We start from the raw sequence: 20,641 nt of genomic DNA on the forward strand, positions 1-20,641 counted from the left end.
ACGTGTAGCCAACAAATACGTGTGTCACGAAGCCACCCGACTGCATTAACCCACACAAAATTCAGTCAATCTCGTTGTTAATCGCCTTTGAAGTTTGTCGCACATATTTTTTATACACTTTGGCAACACCTACCATATTTTTGACATTTTACTTTCTAATGTCATTCTGACGTTCCGGTTGTGGTGAAAAGCGTTTCGTGTTTATTCGAAAAGTTGAATTTTTTGTCAGTCTACCGGAATTCGTCGCCAAATAAGTTTTTGTTCGTCAGTGATTTTCTTCGTTCGTTCTTGTTGGATTTTCTTCTTTCACCTTAAAACTTTTTTTTTTAAAGTTTTGAATTCTTTGAAAATAGACAATAATTCCGCGGATGAGATTTACACGTCATACTTCATTAGGAAGCAAGAAAGCTATTTAAATTGATAAATTCAAACGAAAAGTTTTGTGCGCGTCGTTTTTATTCGTGTAAAAAAAAGAATAATTAAAATTGAAGGATTCATCCTTAAGAAAAGTGAGTGAACGTGAGCCGATAATAAGCGGCATTTGTCCATAAATCTATAAATCTTGAATGCCAATTAACACAACATTTCTCTTGTGAATCTACCTTCGAGTTGAGCTCAAGGTGTTGACGTGATTTTGTGCTGTTGTCGGTAGAAATGTTTTTTTTTGGTTTGTGTTAGCAAGAAAGTGAGATAGGTTTTGCTTGTTAAAAGGCAATAAAGAAGGAATTTGTGTATTTTAGAAAGTGATTGAGAGTAGACAAATTTACCATAAGCTGTAATTTGCGGGTGTATAATAAAATTTGCAAAATATAATATTAGATTGCTTACTATTTCAATTTCTTTAAGTTTCTTTTTATATGAAAACCGCTCACTGTGTATGTATGTGTGTATGATTCTTACTGCGCTGAAATAGTGGTTGTGTGGAATTTGCAATTTTGGCTGCTGCAAATGCGTGTGCGCAAGCAGTACGACTAGTGTGATAAATGCTGATTCTGCTGCTGTTGTTTGCCTCTCTCACGCACGACACACAGTGGCCAAAACGGTGGCGTACACAGCGAGAGTGTGTTATCTGAGTCCAACACCCAAAAAAGGGTATAAAAATGTCGATGTGGCCACTGTTCATTGCTGCGAAATTGGCCCCCCTCTATGATTGTTCTACCGCTGCTATTCAAAAATCTCTGTTGGCCAAACATCAACATAATCTGCGAGAGGATGCAATATTTTTGTTTGGTTTAATAAATTTTTGCTAACATAGCACTACTAACATACATGCAGATGGATACATTTATGTATGTATGTATGTGTGCCAATCTTTTGTCATCAAAAATTTATTATATTTACAGTTTTATCAAATGAATGCCTCTTTTATAAACATTTTCGAGTGATGTAATTTAAAACATGCAAGAAGTCGGTAAAAGGAAAATAGTGCTGAATGGAATGAAATGAAATAAAAAGAAAATTAAGCCCGCCAAAATTAGAAAAATAGAGCCCGCGGGCGTCATTTCACTGCGCCCATATTCTTCATATATTTTTTTACGCCAGTAAATTCGATTTTAATTTTTTTAACCATTTCCTTTATTTTTTCAATTTTATTTTCGATAAACTATTAAATAAAAACAGATTGCTTACTTTCGATTTTAGGTTCGTTCGCTACTGGGTTCAATGAACGAAAACTGCATTCCGAATATACCTACCTGAAATTACTTTGGGGAATATTTTGAATAAGGTGCCACGACTTTCCAATTTTTTTTAAAAATTATCATCCGCAACTCTAGGAAACTCTTAGTTTATGAAATATAGCGATATCAAAAGACGCGTATTTGCGTCAAGATTCAGAATCCTAAAGCAGAAACTATATTTTTTATCTCGTTTAAAAGTTATGTCCAAGGAAACTTGCCGTTTCAACAGGGGTGGACCATAAGGAAAGGGGTGTTAGAGGCGTTAGTTCCACATTACAATTAAAGAGATGGTTGGTGTCATGTCGGGACACATTGCAAGCGGGGCATACATTTTGTATGTCGGGGTTGATTCTGGATAGGTAAGAGTTTAACCTGTTACAGTATCCAGAACGAAGTTGAGCAAGATTTTTGTTGGTTGTTGCTTGGAAATAATTCCTTGGTTTGTGTTTGCGATTGAGTTTGCTTATATGCGTATGCGTTCGATTCTTTGCTTTCAAAGTATAAGTGGGATTCAAGGGGTTGTGTAGCGCAATATATAGCTTCTCCAACCCAATTGTCAACCTCACCTTCGAGCGGCGAATCCCGTTTCACTAACAGACGAGGCTCTGGCGACCCCAAGCTCCTCATGGAACTTGGGGGTGGGCAGGGAGGGATGGCCTGAAGGTTCAAACGTGGCCATATAAATCGTTCCCGAGATGGTCGGGCCAGCACTTAATGGTGCTGTGTTACCGGAGCGTATCGGATCTGTATCCGACAAAGGACCATCACATCCATAACACTCCCCAAAGCCTTCGGAGAGTAACCTAATCGCTACAACTACAACAACAACTACAACAATAACAACAACAACAACAAGTTGAGCAAGAGTGACACGCGTTTCCCTGGGGAGTATGCGTTCCTCTCCCGCGAGTTTTGGATACTTTTCTTTAAGTACTGAATTCACCGGGCAATTCCCGGCATAAAGGTCCGACGCCTGTTTATGGAGTTCACCAAGGACCTGCTTGTGTTTTTTCGCTTCATACGGCTGGGTTCTCAGGTGCCGTATTTCCTCAAAATGCTTACGGAGATGACTCCTTAAGCCCCTAGCCGGTGCTGTTTCATCAATCAGATGTCTGTTGGGATGCTCAGGTTTCGGGGTATTCAACAGGAACTGTTTGGTCAGCATCCCATTTCTCTCCCTGATGGGGAGTATTCTCGCCTCATATACAGATGGTGTTCTGGGAACATAGCCCGTGGCGATTCTGAGAGCAGTATCCTGGCAGGCTGTTGTTGTTGTTGTTGTAGCAATGCTCGCCCCACCTAATAGCCGCGACCGATCACAAATTGTCATCAATATCCTCTAACGGGAGTCCAAGGAAACTTGCCGTTTCAACAGGGGTAGACCATAAGGAAAGGGGTGTTAGAGGCGTTGGTTCCTCATTACAATTAAAGAGATGGTTGGTGTCATGTGGGGACACATTGCAAGCGGGGCATACATTTTGTATGTCGGGGTTGATTCTGGATAGGTAAGAGTTTAACCTGTTACAGTATCCAGAACGAAGTTGAGCAAGAGTGACACGCGTTTCCCTGGGGAGTATGCGTTCCTCTTCCGCGAGTTCTGGATATTTTTCTTCAAGTACTGGATTCACCGGGCAATTCCCGACATAAAGGTCCGACGCCTGTCTATGGAGTTCACCAAGGACCTGCTTGTGTTTTTTCGCTTCATACGGCTGGGTTCTCAGGTGCCGTATTTCCTCAAAATGCGTACGGAGATGACTCCTTAGGCCCCTAGGCGGTGCTGGTTCGTCAATCAGATGTCTGTTGGGATGCCCAGGTTTCTGGGTATTCAACAGAAACTGTTTGGTCAGCATCTCATTTCTCTCCCTAATGGGGAGTATTCTCGCCTCATTATGCAGATGGTGTTCTGGGGACATAAGAAGACAGCCCGTGGCGATTCTGAGAGCAGTATTTTGGCAGGCCTGTAGTTTCGTCCAGTGGGTAGTTTTTAGGCTTGGCGACCATATGGGTGACGCGTAGCACGTAATCGGCTGGCTAATTGCTTTGTATGTGGTCATGAGCGTTTCTTTATCTTTTCCCCAGGTACTGCCAGCAAGGGATTTGAGGATTTTATTACGGCTCTGAATTCTCGGAACAATTGCGGTTGCGTGCGCACCAAAATGTAGATCCTGATCAAACGTCACACCCAAGATTTTAGGGTGTAGGACAGTCGGTAGCGTAATGCCATCGACGTGGATGTTCAATATGGTCGACATTTGGGACGTCCATGTTGTAAATAAGGTCGCGGAAGATTTAGTCGGTGACAATGCCAGGTTTCGCGAGGCGAAAAAACTGGAGAGATCAGGGAGATAGCCGTTTACTTTATTGCATAGCTCATCGATCTCTGGGCCTGGGCCTGTGGCCATTATTGTGCAGTCATCGGCGTAGGAAACGATTGTGACTCCTTCCGGTGGTGAAGGTAGCTTAGGTATGTAGAAATTAAACAAAAGTGGGGATAGGACACCACCCTGTGCCACCCCTTGTTTAATTCTCCTTGGTTTTGATGTTTCGTTTCTGAATTGCACCGATGCCTGCCGACCACCCAGATAATTTGCGGTCCACCTTTTAAGACATGGGGGAAGGGTAGACCCTTCCAGGTCTTGCAGTAATGAGCCATGGTTGACCGTATCAAAGGCTTTTGATAGGTCTAGCGCTACGGGTGCTGTTCTATGGTGGGGGTATTGATTCAAACCGCAATTTATCTGGGTGCTAATGACATTTAGCGCGGAGGTAGTGCTATGGAGTTTTCTGAAGCCATGCTGATAGGGGCTAGCTGCAAATGTGCTTGGAAATAAGGGAGCAAAATGCCTTCAAGCGTCTTTGCCACTGGCGATAGGAGAGATATCGGACGATATGACTCACCTACGTTAGCTGGTTTCCCAGGCTTTAGTAGCGGGACCACCTTGGCCATTTTCCATTTCTCGGCAATGGCAAAGGTGGAGAGAGACAGGTTGAAGACGTGCGCTAAATATTTGAAACCCTCTTTCCCTAGGTTTTTAAGCATCGGCATGGCTATGCCGTCTGGGCCCACAGCTTTGGATGGTTTAGCGCGACCAATGGCGTCCTCAACCTCTCTAGCGGTGATGGTGATTGGTGACGCGCTGAATTTGTGTTTATGTGCGTGTCTATTGGCTCTCCGTCTATCTTTGTCGCCGTAGGATGCATTATATATTGTCGGCAGAAAGCGCTCGCGCAATTTTCGCATCCGACAGCACCTTATCGCCAAAGGCGATGGAAACTTTGTCTTTGTGCTTAGTCGGATTCGATAGGGACTTTACGGTGGACCAAAGTTTACCTACACCGGTAGAGAGGTTACAACCTCTTAGGTGCTCTTCCCATTTCGCCCGCTTGTGTTCGTCCACAAGCAATCTGATGCGCTGGTTTATATCCCTTATTTGGGGGTCGCCTGGATCAAGCTGTCTTATAAGGTCGCGTTCCCTCGCTAAGCTCGCGGCCTCCGCCGGAAAGTGGGGCCGGATTTCGGGAATTCTCCCGGCGGGAATGAAACGTGCCGAGGCCGATTCAATTACCTTACGGAAGGCACGCTCCCCTTGGCGGGCATCAGTCGGGATAGGGAGGGCAGCAAAGCTGCTGTCTGTTGCAGATTTATATTCTTCCACTTTCCTTTTTTGAAGTTTATGAAAGTGCGTTTTTCGGTGACGATGAAGTCGGCGGTACGCTCGAACGAAATAATTATGGGCAGGTGGTCGGATGCCAATGTTACCATCGGCTGCCAGTTGACGCAGTTTACGAGTTCTGCACTCACGATTGAGATATCTGGCGAGCTATGACAGCTTCCTACCATACGTGTGGGGGCGTCTCCGTTTATTGTGCAGAACGTCGTTTCTTCTATTTGATCCGCCAACATCTCACCCCTACTGTCCGCCCGCAAGTTTGAATGCCATAGGTCGTGATGGGCATTGAAATCGCCACGATAATGCGATTGTTGCCAGTGAGTAACGCCTCGATTTTAGGGCGGTATCCACTGGGGCAACAGGTGACAGGAGGGATGTAGATGTTGATGATTTCTAGATTTGCATCGCCTGACCGGACAGATAGGCCTTGACGTTCTAAGACATTGTCCCTGCGGTCGATGCCAGGATCAAATATATTATATTGCACAGAGTGGTGTATAATGAACGCGAGGCCGCCTCCATTTCCGCTCTCGCGGTCCTTCCTGTGGACATTATACCCAGAGCAGGTCTGTAATGCAGATCTCGCTGTGAGTTTAGTCTCTTGAATCGCAGCAATGCGGATGTTGTGCCGCTTCATGAAATTGACTATCTCCGTAATCTTCCCAGTTAGTCCATTACAGTTTAACTGTAGAATTCTGAAGTGCATGAGGGGTGACGCCGCCACTCTAGGGGTAAGTGACGGGTGACCACGCCTAGGTTGTGGAAGGCCAGGACGCAATTGCTGTTGTGGCCTTGGACTGGGCGCCCTTGGGCAAGCATTGGGGTACCCGGATGATTTGGGTTTGCGACCTGGCAACATGGCGCGATGAAACCCGTCGAGGGGTTGCCGTCGCGGAGACCAGAACATCTAGGAAAGTGGCACCACCCAAGGCAGGAGCTGCATTGAGCGGATTTCGCAAACCTGTATATTCTGTGTTGGCAGACGGTGCAAACGGAGGTAGGGACTAAGAGTCTGTTTCCCTGACCTGCACGATTGCTGTCAGAAAAGAGGGGGGGGGGGGGGGGAGGAAGACGGGGGCAGGGGCTGATGCTCAGCATTGCTACCAGCTCTACTACGAAGGTAGTAGTTATGAGTGGTATCAGCTGTTTGAGTTGTTGGCGCCGTGGGGCGCGAGCAGCAGCGGGTACTTGTTGTGGCTTGCTGAGCAGCGAGGCTGCTGGAAGGTAGTGGGGGGCGCTTAGGCGTAGACTACGGGACGCCCTTGGGCGTGAGCAGCAAGGAGCCACAAAAGATTTATAAAAGTTACGTGGACGTCGGGTTTTGGGATCAAGCCCAGAACAACCTGTCCGATGCAACCATCCCTTGCACGAGACGCACTGAACAGAGTATGACCGTCCTAAAAAGATTCTTTTCTGGCAAATGCAGCAAAACCATTTCTCAGGACCGGGGTCAGGAGACGGACCCGGATTGGGTTCGATACCTTCCCGGAGTAAGAGAATATGTAGCAGTCCTGCTGCAAGGAGCTGCTGGGAGGATGACAATTTGTGGGAGGGACGAAACAAATTAAATGGGGTCACACTGAAATGACAGTCCTTGGTCGGGAAAAATCCCGAGTCGCTCCGGTACATAGAACCGACTGCCTTGGGAAGCGCCGGCCTGTAGTTTCTTCCAGTGGGTAATTTTTAGGCTTGGCGACCATATGGGTGACGCGTAGCACGTACTCGGCTGGCTAATTGCTTTGTATGTCGTCATGCGCGTTTCTTTATCTCTTTCCCAGGTACTGCCAGCGAGGGATTTGAGGATTTTGTTACGGCTATGGATTGTCGGAACAATTGCGGTTGCGTGCTCACCAAAATGTAGATCCTGATCAAACGTCACACCCAAGATTTTGGGGTGTAAGACAGTTGGTAGCGTAGTGCCATCGACGTGGATGTTCAAAATGGTCGACATTTGGGACGTCCAATATTTGGTGATAATGCCAGGTTTCGCGAGGCGAAAAAACTGGAGAGATCAGGGAGGTAGCCGTTTATTTTATTGCATAGCGCATCGATCTTTGGGCCTGGGCCTGTGGCCATTATTGCGCAGTCATCGGCGTAGGAAACGATTGTGACTCCTTCCGGTGGTGAAGGTAGCTTAGATATGTAGAAATTAATCAAAAGTGGGGATAGGACACCACCCTGTGGCACCCCTTGTTTAATTCTCCTTGGTTTTGATGTTTCGTTTCTGAATTGCACCGATGCCTGCCGACCACCCAGATAATTTGCGGTCCACCTTTTAAGACATGGGGAAAGGTAGACCCTTCCAGGTCTTGCAGTAACGAGCCATGGTTGACCGTATCAAAAGCTTTTGATAGGTCTAGCGCTACGAGTACTGTTCTATGGTGGGGGTATTGATTTAAACCGCAATTTATCTGGGTGCTAATGGCATTTAGCGCGGTGGTAGTGCTATGGAGTTTTCTGAAGCCATGCTGATGAGAGGCTAGCTGCAAATTTGCTTGGAAATAAGGGAGCAAAATGGCTTCAAGCGTCTTTGCCACTGGCGATAGGAGAGATATCGGACGATACGACTCACCTATGGTGGCTGGTTTCGCAGGCTTTAGTAGCGGGACCACCTTGGCCATTTTCCATTTCTCGGGTATGACAAAGGTGGAAAGAGACAGGTTGAAGACATGCGCTAAATATTTGAAACCCTCTTTCCCTAGGCTTTTAAGCATCGGCATGGCTATGCCGTCTGGGACACTGCTTTGGATGGTTTAGCGCGACCAATGGCGTCCTCAACCTCTTTAGCGGTGATGGTGATTGGTGACGCGCTGAATTTGTGTTTATGTGCCTGTCTATTGGCTCTCCGTCTATCTTTGTCGACCGTAGGATGCATTATATATTGTCGGCAGAAAGCGCTCGCGCATTTTTTCGCATCCGACAGCACTTTGTAGCCAAAGGCGATCTAAACTTTGTCTTTGTGCTTAGTCGGATTCGATAGGGACTTTACGGTGGACCAAAGTTTACCCACACCGGTAGAGAGGTTACAACCTCTTAGGTGGTCCTCCCATTTCGCCCGCTTGTGTTCGTCCACAAGCAATCTGATGCGTTGGTTTATATCCCTTATTTGGGGGTCGCCTGGATCAAGCTGTCTTATAAGGTCACGTTCTCTCGCTAAGTTTGCGGCCTCCGCCGGAAAGTGGGGCCGGATTTCGGGAATTCTCCAGGCGGGAATGAAACGTGCCGAGGCGGATTCAATGACCTTACGGAGGGCACGCTCCCCTTGGCGGGCATCAGTCGGGATAGGGAGGGCAGCAAAGCGATTGTCTGTAAAGGATTTATATTCTTCCCACTTTCCTTTTTTGAAGTTTATGAAAGTGCGTTTTTCGGTGACGATGACGTCGGCGGTACGCTCGAGCGAAATAAGAATGGGCAGGTGGTCAGATGCCAATGTTACCATCGGCTGCCAGTTGACGCAGTTTACGAGTTCTGCGCTCACGATTGAGATATCTGGCGAACTGTGACAACTTCCTACCATACGTGTGGGGGCGTCTCCGTTTATTGTGCAGAACGTCGTTTCTTCTATTTGATCCGCCAACATCTCACCCTACTGTCCGCCCGCATGTTTGAATGCCAAAGATCATGATGGGCATTGAAATCGCCTAAGATAATGCGATTGTTGCCAGTGAGTAAGGCTCTGATATTAGGGCGGTATCCACTGGGGCAACAGGTGGCAGGAGGGATGTAGATGTTGATGATTCCAGGTTTGCATCGCCTGACCGGACAGATAGGCCTTGACGTTCTAAGACATTGTCCCTGCGGTCGATGCCAGGATCAAATATATAATATTGCACAGAGTGGTGTATGATAAACGCGGGGCCGTCTCCATTTCCGCTCTCGCGGTCTTTCCTGTGGACGTTATACCCAGAGCAGGTCTGCAATGCAGATCTTGCTGTGAGTTTAGTCTCTTGAATCGCAGCAATGCGGATGTTGTGCCGCTTCATGAAATCGACTATCTCCGTAATCTTCCCAGTTAGTCCATTACAGTTTAACTGCAGAATTCTGAAGTGCATAAGGGGAGACGCCGCCACTCTGGGGATAAGTGACGGGTGACTACGCCTGGGTTGTGGAAGGCCAGGACGCAATTGCTGTTGTGGCCCTGGGACTGGGCGTCCCTGGGCAAGCATTGGGGTACCCGGATGATTTGGGTTTGCGACCTGGCAACATGGCGACTTGGCAACTATTCACCACCTTCATATGTTTTCGTTTGTTTAATTGCAACAACGAAAAAAGCGACAATAGTACCGACGGGTTTTCCGCGAATAACTTTTAAACGAGATAAAAAGAATAGTTTCTGCTTTGGGATTCTGAATCTTGACGCAAATACGCGTCTTTTGATAGTGCTATCGACATGTGCGACCCGAATTTTAAGTGCAGGGGTTAAGTTGAAATTTTACTAAATTTGGAAATTAAAAAGGTTATATTTCATAAACTAAGAGTTTCCTAGAGCTGCGGAATTTTAGGACTCCCTCTTCCCCTACAATTCAACAAAAGTTGGAAAATCGCGGCACCTTATTCAAAATATTCCCCCAAACAGGATGTGATTTATGCGCTTAAAAGATTGGAAATGTGCGGAAATAATATGTACAAGACGGACTAGTTTTTCGCGCATAACTTATAAACGGGTAAAAACAGTTGACTTCCGCTTTCGGATTCTTAGTCTAGACGTGAATACGCGTCTTTTGATACCTCACTCGAGAAAAAGGCCCAAATTTCGGTGGGTACCATAAACTGCACAATTACCGAATATACCCGTGGTAGGTATGCCTGTCGTAAGAGGCGACTAAAATACCAGATTCAAGGGGCTGTGTAGCGCAACCCTGCAGGTTGCCAGTGCAATATATAGCTTCTCCAAACCCAATTGTCAACTTCACCTATCCGCGGCGAATCCTGTTTCACTAACAGACGAGGCTCTGGCGACCCCAAGCTCCTCATGAAACTTGGGGGTGGGGAGGGAGGGAATGGCCTGAAGGTTTAATGTGGCCACATAAATCGTTCTCGAGATGGTCGGGCTAGCGCCTTAATGGTGCTGTGTTACCGGAGCGTACCGGATCTGTATCCGGCAAAGGACCTTCACATCGATAACACTCCCCAAAGCCTTCGGGAAGCAACCTTATCACTACAACAACAACAACAACAACGGGAGTCCAAGGAAACTAAGGAAACTTGCTGTTTCAACAGGGGTGAACCATAATGTGAGGGGTGTTAGAGCCGTTGATTCCATATTACAATTAAAGAGATGGTTGGTGTCATGTGGGGACAAATTGCAAGCAGGGCATACATTTAGTATGTCGGAGTTGATTCTGGATAGGTAAGAGTTTAACCTGTTACAGTATCCAGATCGCAGTTGAGCTAGAGTGACTCGCGTTTCCCTGGGGAGTGCGCGTTCCTCTTCCGCAAGTTTTGGGTACTGTTCTTTGAGTACGGGATTCACCGGGCAATTCCCGGCATAAAGGTTCGACGCTTGTTTGTGGAGTTCACTGAGGAACTGCTTGTGTTTTTTTGCTTCATACGGCTGAGTTCTCAGGTGCCGTATTTCCTCATAATACTTACGGAGACGACTCCTTAAGCCCCTGGGCGGTGTTGGCTCATCAATCAGATGTCTGTTGGGATGCCCAGGTTTCTGGGTATTCAACAGGAACTGTTTGGCTAGCATCTCATTTCTCTCCCTATTGTAGAGTATTCTTGCCTCATAAATAATACTAAAATTGAAAAAGTGCAGAGGATTAAATATCTCGGCATTCAAATAGATTGCAAACTAAAATTTTACGGCCATGTTGATTATATAACAGGTAAAATAGCTAAAAAAAATATATTTCATTCAAAGAACCTGTAAAAACTTGAGTAGTTATTATAAAGCAAAAGTATATAGGTCCATAATTGAGCCATACTTCATATATTGTTCTACTATTTTCTTTATCTTGAAGGATTCGCAAATCGATAAACTACAAAAAATGCAGAATAAAGCTATGCGCTTTATATTAGGTAAACGTTTTGATACCCCCATTAACCCCCCCAGCGGGTCAGGCGATCAGAATATACCCGCGGTATGTGTGCCTGTCGTAAGAGGTGACTAAAATACCAGATTCAAGGGGCTGTGTAGCGCAACCCTTCAGGTTGCCAGCGCAATATATAGCTTCTCCAAACCCAATTGTCAACCTCACCTATCCGCGGCGAATCCTGTTTCACTAACAGACGAGGCTCTGGCGACCCCAAGCTCCTCATGGAACTTGGGGTGGGGAGGGAGGGAATGGCCTGAAGGTTTAATGTGGCCACATAAATCGTTCCCGAGATGGTCGGGCTAGCACCTTAATGGTGCTATGGTACCGGATCTGTATCCCAAAGCCTTCGGGGAGTAACCTTATCGCTACAACAACAACAACAACATACCCCCCATTAAAGATATGCTACAAAATTTGAATTGGATGAGCGTAAAACAGCAAATATTTTTCTACAGTATGAAGTTTATATACAACATAAAAACCGGAAATACATATGTCTGATTATCTAAAAACAAGTATTAAATTTAACTACGAGGTTCATGACAGAAATACGAGGCAGAGAAATGATTTTAAATTACCTAATTACAAAACGGAATCTGAAAAAAATAGTCTTTTTTACAAAGGGTTAAAATGCTTCAACGAATTACCTGCAAATATTAAGAATTGTGATAATAACTTATTTAAGAAAAGATTATATGATCACGCGAAATCGATGAATATAAAATAAATATTAGGATTCGAATGAATTTGTGTTACATGTGTCAAATTCAAATACATGTTTCAAATTCAAATTCATGTTTCAAATTCAGATACTAATTTAAGTTCAATTTCGTACATAGTACATATTGTTAATTAATGCAATAATGCTTTTAGGTGTTAATTCAGGCTCTAAGAGTCGTAATAAATAAATAAATATATATATATAATATATTATGTAGATGGTGTTCTGGGGACATAAGGAGACAACCCGTGGCGGTTCTGAGAGCAGTATTTTGGCAGGCCTGTAGCTTCTTCCAGTGGCTAGTTTTTAGGCTTGGTGACCATATAGGGGACGCGTAGCATGCAATCGGCTGGCCAATTGCTTTGTAAGTGGTTATGAGCGTTTCTTTGTATTTTCCCCAAGTACTGCCAGCAAGAGATTTGAGGATTTTATTACGGCTCTGGATTTTCGGTACAATTGCGGCTGCATGCTCACCAAAATGTAGATCCTGATCAAACGTCACACCCAAGATTTTGGGATGTAGGACAGTCGGCAGCGTAGTGCCATCGACGTGGATGTTCAAAATGGTCGACATTTGGGACGTCCATGTTGTAAATAAGGTCGCGGATGATTTAGTCGGTGATAATGCCAGGTTTCGCGAGGCGCAAAAACTGGACAGATCAGGGACGTAGCCGTTTATTCTGTTGCAAAGTTCATTGGTCTGTGGGCCTGGGCCTGTGGCCAATATTGTGCAGTCATCGGCGTAGGAAACGATAGTAACTCCTTCTGGTGGCGAAGGTAGCTTTGATATGTAGAAGTTAAATAAAAGTGGGGATAGGACACCGCCCTGTGGCACCCCAGAATAAAACTGTCATCGGAGTCATTTAACGGAAGTGCTAGGAAACTATGATAGTGTGCTTTCTTCTTCTGCAAGAGTGTGTCATTGTTTATTGATAACGGGGTTCACTGGGAGCGTCCTGGAAAAGCATTTGCCGACTCTGTGGGCCTTGAAAGTGAGAGTAATATCAAACGTTACTCTTAAGTTCTTTGGGTAGCTGACAGTCGGTACCGTATCACCATCGACGTGATCGTCCATTATTTGTGCCATGTGTTAGGAGCGTAGGCTCCACATTGCAATTGAAAAGATGGTTCGTGTCATGTGGGACATATCGCAAGGAGGACATTCATTACATATGTCGGGGTTGATTCTGGACAAGTAAAATTTTAACTTCTTACAGTATCCAGGACGAAGTTGGGATAGGGTGACTCGTGTCTCCCATGGTAGTGTGCTTTCTTCTTCTGCAAGAGTATGTCATTGTTTATTGATAACGGGGTTCACTGGGAGTCCTGGAAAAAGCGTTTACCGACTCTGTAGGCCTTGAAAGTGAGAGTAATATCAAACGTTACCCCTAAGTTCTTTGGGTAGCTGACAGTCGGTACCGTACCACCACCGTAACAGAGCGGCCATGGATTTGGTTGGTGATAATGCGTGGGCAGGTAAGGTGAAGAAACTAGAAAGGACTGGGAAGATAACTGCATTCTACACTACAAACTAGTTCATCTAGGAAATGGTAGTAACTCCTTCTGTCGGGAAGGGAGCTTTGATATGTAGAAATTAAACAGAAGCGGGAATAGAACACCACCCTGTGGTCCTCCCTGCTTAATTCTCCTAGGCTATGAGGTCTCGTTCCTAAATTGAACCTTGAATTACTTTTGTGTACTGCCTTACGGAAACGGTTTAAAAGCAACATTGTGCTGAACTTGAAGATACTTTAGTCTGGCCAAACAAAAAGGATACTTTACGGAGGTTAAACCCCCATGAGCTTTCACCACGGACGGACTTTCACAACTTTATTTATTGTTTGTGGACCAACTCTTGAGAGGGTTGCGCTACACAACTTCTTGAATCTATTTGGTATTTTAGTCGCCTCTCGAGAGGCATACCTACCGCGGGTATATTCTAAGCCCCCTAACCCACTGGGGGAGGACCAACCCGGTCAAATAAACTGTCGATTATTCTATTCTGCTTCCGGAATGAATAATTAAATACATCCACTGAATTCATCTATTGAGGACTGCAACTATGTAGATAAATCCGGATTTACATAGAACGGTTATTAGCGTCAAAGCGAATAATGTGGCAAGGCGTTTGATTACTGTCTTTATGTATTTCAGGGGCGACTCCCTAGCTCGATGCTTCGTGCTGGGTGGTATAACCACCATCCTTATAACGGTCGATCTTTTGCATTTACCGATAAGTTCAATAGAAGGTTCCGTTGCGGTCTTGGTACACGGAGCGTATCTGTCAAAGCCAAAGCTCGAGTCTTGTCAAAGCGTTCTATGAAAAACCTGATTAAGTGTGACTGAAACTCAGTGGAATTATATAGTGTTTATGCCTTTTTTCAATTTGTAACATTACCCATACCCTGACCGCCAGAAGATCCTTGTTATAACCTACGACTTCTTTTTCTTCTGGGTATGAAGGTCAGTAGTAACTGGAATATATATATTGACATTATATATTGAATGTTGTTTGTTGTGGCACAAATTCAAGGTCACAATTTGGAAATATTTGTATAACAAAATGTTTTTACAAGTTTTCTCAAATATTAACGATAATTTATGTTTTATATTTTCTGACGCTGAAAAGCTATTTTTAGAGGCAAGGTTTTTTATCTTTAATTTTAAAATTTTCTTATATGTATTCATTTTTATCTCGTTTTATTACTCACTCACATCGGATATATATCATTAATGGTTTTTTGTTTTGATTTGTAAGTTCGTTTTATGCGCGGTGCGTAGGTGTATACGGCATTCGGTATCTCTCTCATGTGATTTGTGTCTGCTGCTTCACTGTGCCAGCGGATGTCCCGTAACTGTGATTAAAAAGCGATAGAAGACCATTAAGATCTAAATCAGAGCCGGCCACACAAATACTAAAACAATTGCATAAGTGTGTGTAAAAATTGAGTGACAACTCCCCACAGTGTGCTAACAGAAAATGTGGACTGTGAAGTTCGAAATTAAAAAGGACTATGGTTATTTGATTTCAAGCTAATCCTAACAATATTTACTTATATTCATATAATTAAGAATGCGGAGGTCGAGCTAGCCAGATAAAACTTTTTTATAAAAGAAGGTATGGTGTTTCTTCAATGCAAAATTTACTTAAAAAAAAAACACTTTTTCATTAAGAAAGAACTATAAAACAAAGTAAATGTAAAGATAGAAATAGCTCTGTGAAGTTGGCACCTACTTGGTCGAATAATTAAAAAAACCATATCTCATTCGTTTGTCCACCGTTTGTCCATGTTTGTCCAGGAAAAATTTTCGTTTGTCCACCTTTTGTTAAAAAGTTATTTCAAAAAAAAAAAAATTCTGTGTGAAGTTGGCACCTCCATTTGCGAGTATTTAAAAAAACTAAATGCCATTCGTTTGTCCACGTTTGTCCAGGAAAAATTTTCGTTTGTCCACCTTTTGTTAAAAAGTTATTTCAAAAAAAAAAATCCCGTGTGAAGTTGGCACCTCCATTTACGAGTAATTAAAAAAACCAAATGCCATTCGTTTGTCCATCGTTTGTCCACGTTTGTCCAGGAAAAATTTTCGTTTGTCCACCTTTTGTTAAAAAGTTATAACAAAAACATTTTTTTTCGAAAAAACCCAAAAAATTTTTTGTTTCGCTTTATTGTGCTAAATTGTATGTCCGTCGTTTGCCCATCGTTTGTCCATGTTTGTCCAGGAAACATTTTCGTTTGTCCACCTTTTGTTAAAAAGTTATTTCAAAAAAACAAAAATCGTGTGTGAAGTTAGCACCTCCATTTACAAGTAATTAAAAAAACCAAATGCCATTCGTTTGTCCATCGTTTGTCCACGATTGTCAAGGAAAAATTTTCGTTTGTCCACCTTTTGTTAAAAAGTTATAACAAAAACATTTTTTTTCGAAAAAACCCAAAAAAATTTTTGTTTCGCTTTATTGTGCTAAATCGTATGTCCGTCGTTTTCCCATCGTTTGTGTGAAATTTTCGTTTGTCCACCTTTTGTTAAAAAGTTATTTCAAAAAAACAAAAATCGTGTGTGAAGTTGGCACCTCCATTTACGAGTAATTAAAAAAACCAAATGCTAAGCGAAACAACGCTTTATTGTGCTAAATTGTATGCCCGTCGTTTACCCATCGTTTGCCAATCGTTTGTCCAGGCGAAATTTTCGTTTGTCCACCTTTTGTTAAAAAGTTATTTCAAAAAAATAAATATCGTGTGTGAAGTTGGTACCTCCATTTACGAGAAATTAAAAAAACCAAATGCCATTCGTTTGTCCACGTTTGTCCAGGAAAAATTTTCGTTTGTCCACCTCGTGTTAAAAAGTTATAACAAAAACATTTTTTTTCGAAAAAACCCAAAAAAATTTTTGTTTCGCTTTATTGTGCTAAATCGTATGTCCGTCGTTTTCCCATCGTTTGTGTGAAATTTTCGTTTGTCCACCTTTTGTTAAAAAGTTATTTCAAAAAAACAAAAATCGTGTGTGAAGTTGGCACCTCCATTTACGAGTAATTAAAAAAACCAAATGCTATTCGTTTGTCCATCGTTTATCCACGATTGTCCAGGAAAAATTTTCGTTTGTCCACCTCGTGTTAAAAAGTTATAACAAAAATATTTTTTTTTCGAAAAACTCCAAAAAAATTTTTGTTTCGCTTTATTGTGCTAAATCGTATGTCCGTCGTTTGCCCATCGTTTGTCCATGTTTGTCCAGGAGAAATTTTCGTTTGTCCACCTTTTGTTAAAAAGTTATTTCAAAAAAACAAAAATCGTGTGTGAAGTTGGCACCTCCATTTACGAGTAATTGAAAAAACCAAATGCCATTCGTTTGTCCAGGAAAAATTTTCGTTTGTCCACCTTTTGTTAAAAAGTTATAACAAAAACATTTTTTTTCGAAAAAACTCAAAAAAATTTTTGTTTCGCTTTATTGTGCTAAATCGTATGCCCGTCGTTTACCCATCGTTTGCCAATCGTTTGTCCAGGCGAAATTTTCAAAAAAAAAACAAAAATCGTGTGTGAAGGTGGCACCTCCATTTACGAGAAATTAAAAAAACCAAATGCCATTCGTTTGTCCATCGTTTTTTCACGTTTGTCCAGGAAAATTTTTCGTTTGTCCACCTTTTGTTAAAAAGTTATAACAAAAATATGCCTATAACAAAAATATTCTTTACAGCGTAGGTAAATGCAAAACTCTAATTCTACGAATCACCAAAAGGCTTGCGCGCAGGATTTCTGATCTATTGAGAGCTCACCAGATACAATCCGTCACGACGTACGCCATTTTCCACTGACAGCACGTGCGCTGTGGAAATTGAGACACAAAACGACTCTTAAAGTATAAGGCCGGGAAAAAACAGTTTGGTCTGAGCATATAACCATTAACATCTTTCAACTCAAAATCGCAAACTTCGCCGCCGGTATACCCTGTGGATCCTACGCCGCCGCCAAAAAAGTGATCAGCGTAAACCTCTAACTCATACTCATTAAAAGTATGTCATCAAAAATAAAAAAAATTATTTTTATTTTAAAATGAAGTCATAAATATAACTCCTTTATATTTTAATTTTTTCAGAGTAAAAAATAGCTTAGAATATTCAAAGCGAAATATGACATCGATATTTAAAAATTTTCAAATACATGACATCTGCAATTGTTACACATAAGCTGAGCTATTTAAGGGTTTCTATACAAAGGCCATTGATTTTTTAAAATTGTTCAGAATTCAAAGTTTTTTACATTCATGTTTTGCATTTACAGGCAAATTATTATCATTATTTATAACTAATTTGTTGTTAATTATTGTCCATGTGATGTATGTAACTCAAAATTTATTTTATTTTTTGAGAAAACGCAAACAAATTTAATTTTTTTCGTACTTTCGTTATGAAAATAATATTCAAATACACATCCACTCTCCAGAGTTTTAATTGATTTATTAACAATTTTCACTAATAAATACTTCAGCTAAATTTATGGCGATTTTTTTCTATAACAATATGTGTCAATACGTGGTATAACCAATGTAAATGAAGTTTGGAAATATGAAACATTATTCCATATAACATACATTTTGAGGTCCACATCAAAACGAAACATTTCCTAAATGCAACCAAGCCTTCGTGTTTTATGGTAAAGATCCCTATAAATTTGAAGAAAAGTGCTAACATCAAAAAAAAAAAAAAGAAACAAGATATACGATGTAAAGCTAGGCCAGTATCGTGTTGTATGATCCGTGATTCAAATAAATTTTTTAAATCGCAATAGCACTGAATTGGTTAATCGGATTAGGAAAATATGTGAAATGGTGGCTACCTGTACTCATAAGATCTATAACTTATTATAATTTTTACGATTTTTTTGGCAGATTTATATTTATCGTTTGAGTGAAATTGCTTTTCGATACGTGATCGTGCAAACGTTATTGGCTCATGCTAACACCGTAAATTTTATGTACAATGTAAAACTTTCAGTGTAGTTAAAAAAATTGTATTTTCGTTGAACTGTAAAATTTTGTTTAATGGAGGTAGCCCCACAATACAACTTTCACTAGAGATCAATGGAAATATTCTTTGCCAAAATGACTTATGGCTGAAATGTTACGTTGTGATGTGGAAAATGGCGTACGTCGTGACGGATTGTATCTGGTGAGCTCTCAATAGATCAGAAATCCTAAGCGCAAGTCATTTGAAGATTCGTAGAATTAGAGTTTTGCATTTGCCTACGCTGTAAAGAATATTTTTGTTATAGGCATATTTTTGTTATAACTTTTTAACAAAAGGTGGACAAACGAAAAATTTTCCTGGACAAACGATGGACAATCGAATGGCATTTGCTTTTTTTAATTATTCGTAAATGGAGGTGCCAACTTCACACACGATTCTTGTTTTTTTGAAATAACTTTTTAACAAAAGGTGGACAAACGAAAATTTTTCCTGGACAAACATGGACAAACGATGGGCAAACGACGGGCATACGATTTAGCACAATAAAGCGAAACAAAAATTTTTTTGGGTTTTTTCGAAAAAAAATGTTTTTGTTATAACTTTTTAACAAAAGGTGGACAACAGAAAATTTTTCCTGGACAAACGATGGACAAACGAATGGAATTTGGTTTTTTCAATTACTCGTAAATGGAGGTGCCAACTTCACACACGATTTTTGTTTTTTTGAAATAACTTTTTAACAAAAGGTGGACAAACGAAAATTTCTCCTGAACAAACATGGCCAAACGATGGGCAAACGACGGACATACGATTTATCACAATAAAGCGAAACAAAAATTTTTTTGGGTTTTTTCGAAAAAAAAATATTTTTGTTATAACTTTCTAACAAAAGGTGGACAAACGAAAAAATGTTAAATCGAAGGCATAAGGACCATCTTAGCTTGCAACAGGAATTCACACAAATTCAATAATACATAATAATTTTTTATACAATTAGAAAACGTTTCATTTGTTGCGCTAGTAGAAAAATGAACATTGCGCAGTGCTGCAATGAGTTGAGCTGGTCTTTCAACTAAAATATAAAAATTATAAATACTATGGAAAATAAACGCTTCTGGTGCGAGTTTTTCCACTTATACTGTGAATTACCAGCACTGTGGAAAATAAATAGTGTTTTTTTATACAATTAGTGCCTTTTTTATACAATTAAAACACATGTTTCATTTGTTGCGCTACATTAAAAATGAATATTGCGCAGTGTTTTTGAGCCATGTATGTCAAAATTTTCATTTGCACAAATTCCGTCGTTTTATATTTGCGCATGGCTTTTGTGTCATGTATGGGCCGTCTTAGCAAATGTTTGTCATATATTTCCACATAAAAAAAGACTAAATGCCGCAAATAAATTTACACAGAATTTCATGAGCAGCAATTGTTTAGATTTTTTTCGAAAAAAATGATTTTGTTATAATTTTTTAACAAAAGGTGGACAATAGGAAATCTTTCGTAGACAAATATATTGACAAACGATGGGCAAACGACGGACACAAAAAGCGAAAAAAACTTTTGGGGTTTTTTGAAAAAAAAAATATATTTTATTATAACTTTTTAACACGAGGTGGACAAACGAAAATTTTTCCTGGACAATCGTGGACAAACGATGGACAAACGAATAGCATTTGGTTTTTTTAATTACCCCGTAAATGGAGGTGCCAACTTCACACACGAGTTTTGTTTTTTTTTTAAAATAACTTTTTAACAAAAGGTGGACAAACGAAAATTTCTCCTGGACAAACATGGACAAACGATGGGCAAACGACGGACATACGATTTAGCACAATAAAGCGAAACAAAATTTTTTTGGGTTTTTTCGAAAAAAAAAAAAATGTTTTTGTTATAACTTTTTAACAAAAGGTGGACAAACGAAAATTTTTCCTGGACAATCGTGGACAAACGATGGACAAACGAATAGCATTTGGTTTTTTTAATTACCCCGTAAATGGAGGTGTCAACTTCACACACGAGTTTTGTTTTTTTTTTAAATAACTTTTTAACAAAAGGTGGACAAACGAAAA

General features: G+C 41.3%; 1 protein-coding gene across 2 annotated transcripts in view; it reads left to right on the forward strand.

Moving 5' to 3' along the window:
• The first annotated feature begins 224 nt into the window (after positions 1-224).
• coro (protein coronin) overlaps positions 225-20,641 on the forward strand; it is a 175,899-nt gene continuing 155,482 nt past the window's right edge. For both annotated transcript variants that reach the window (XM_067774138.1, XM_067774139.1), the window contains exon 1: positions 225-509. The gene's annotated coding sequence lies outside the window, so the exon portion shown is untranslated. The remainder of the gene's footprint in view (positions 510-20,641) is intronic.

Source organism: Eurosta solidaginis, chromosome 3, assembly GCF_040869045.1.
Source record: "Eurosta solidaginis isolate ZX-2024a chromosome 3, ASM4086904v1, whole genome shotgun sequence".
NCBI lineage: Eukaryota > Metazoa > Arthropoda > Insecta > Diptera > Tephritidae > Eurosta > Eurosta solidaginis.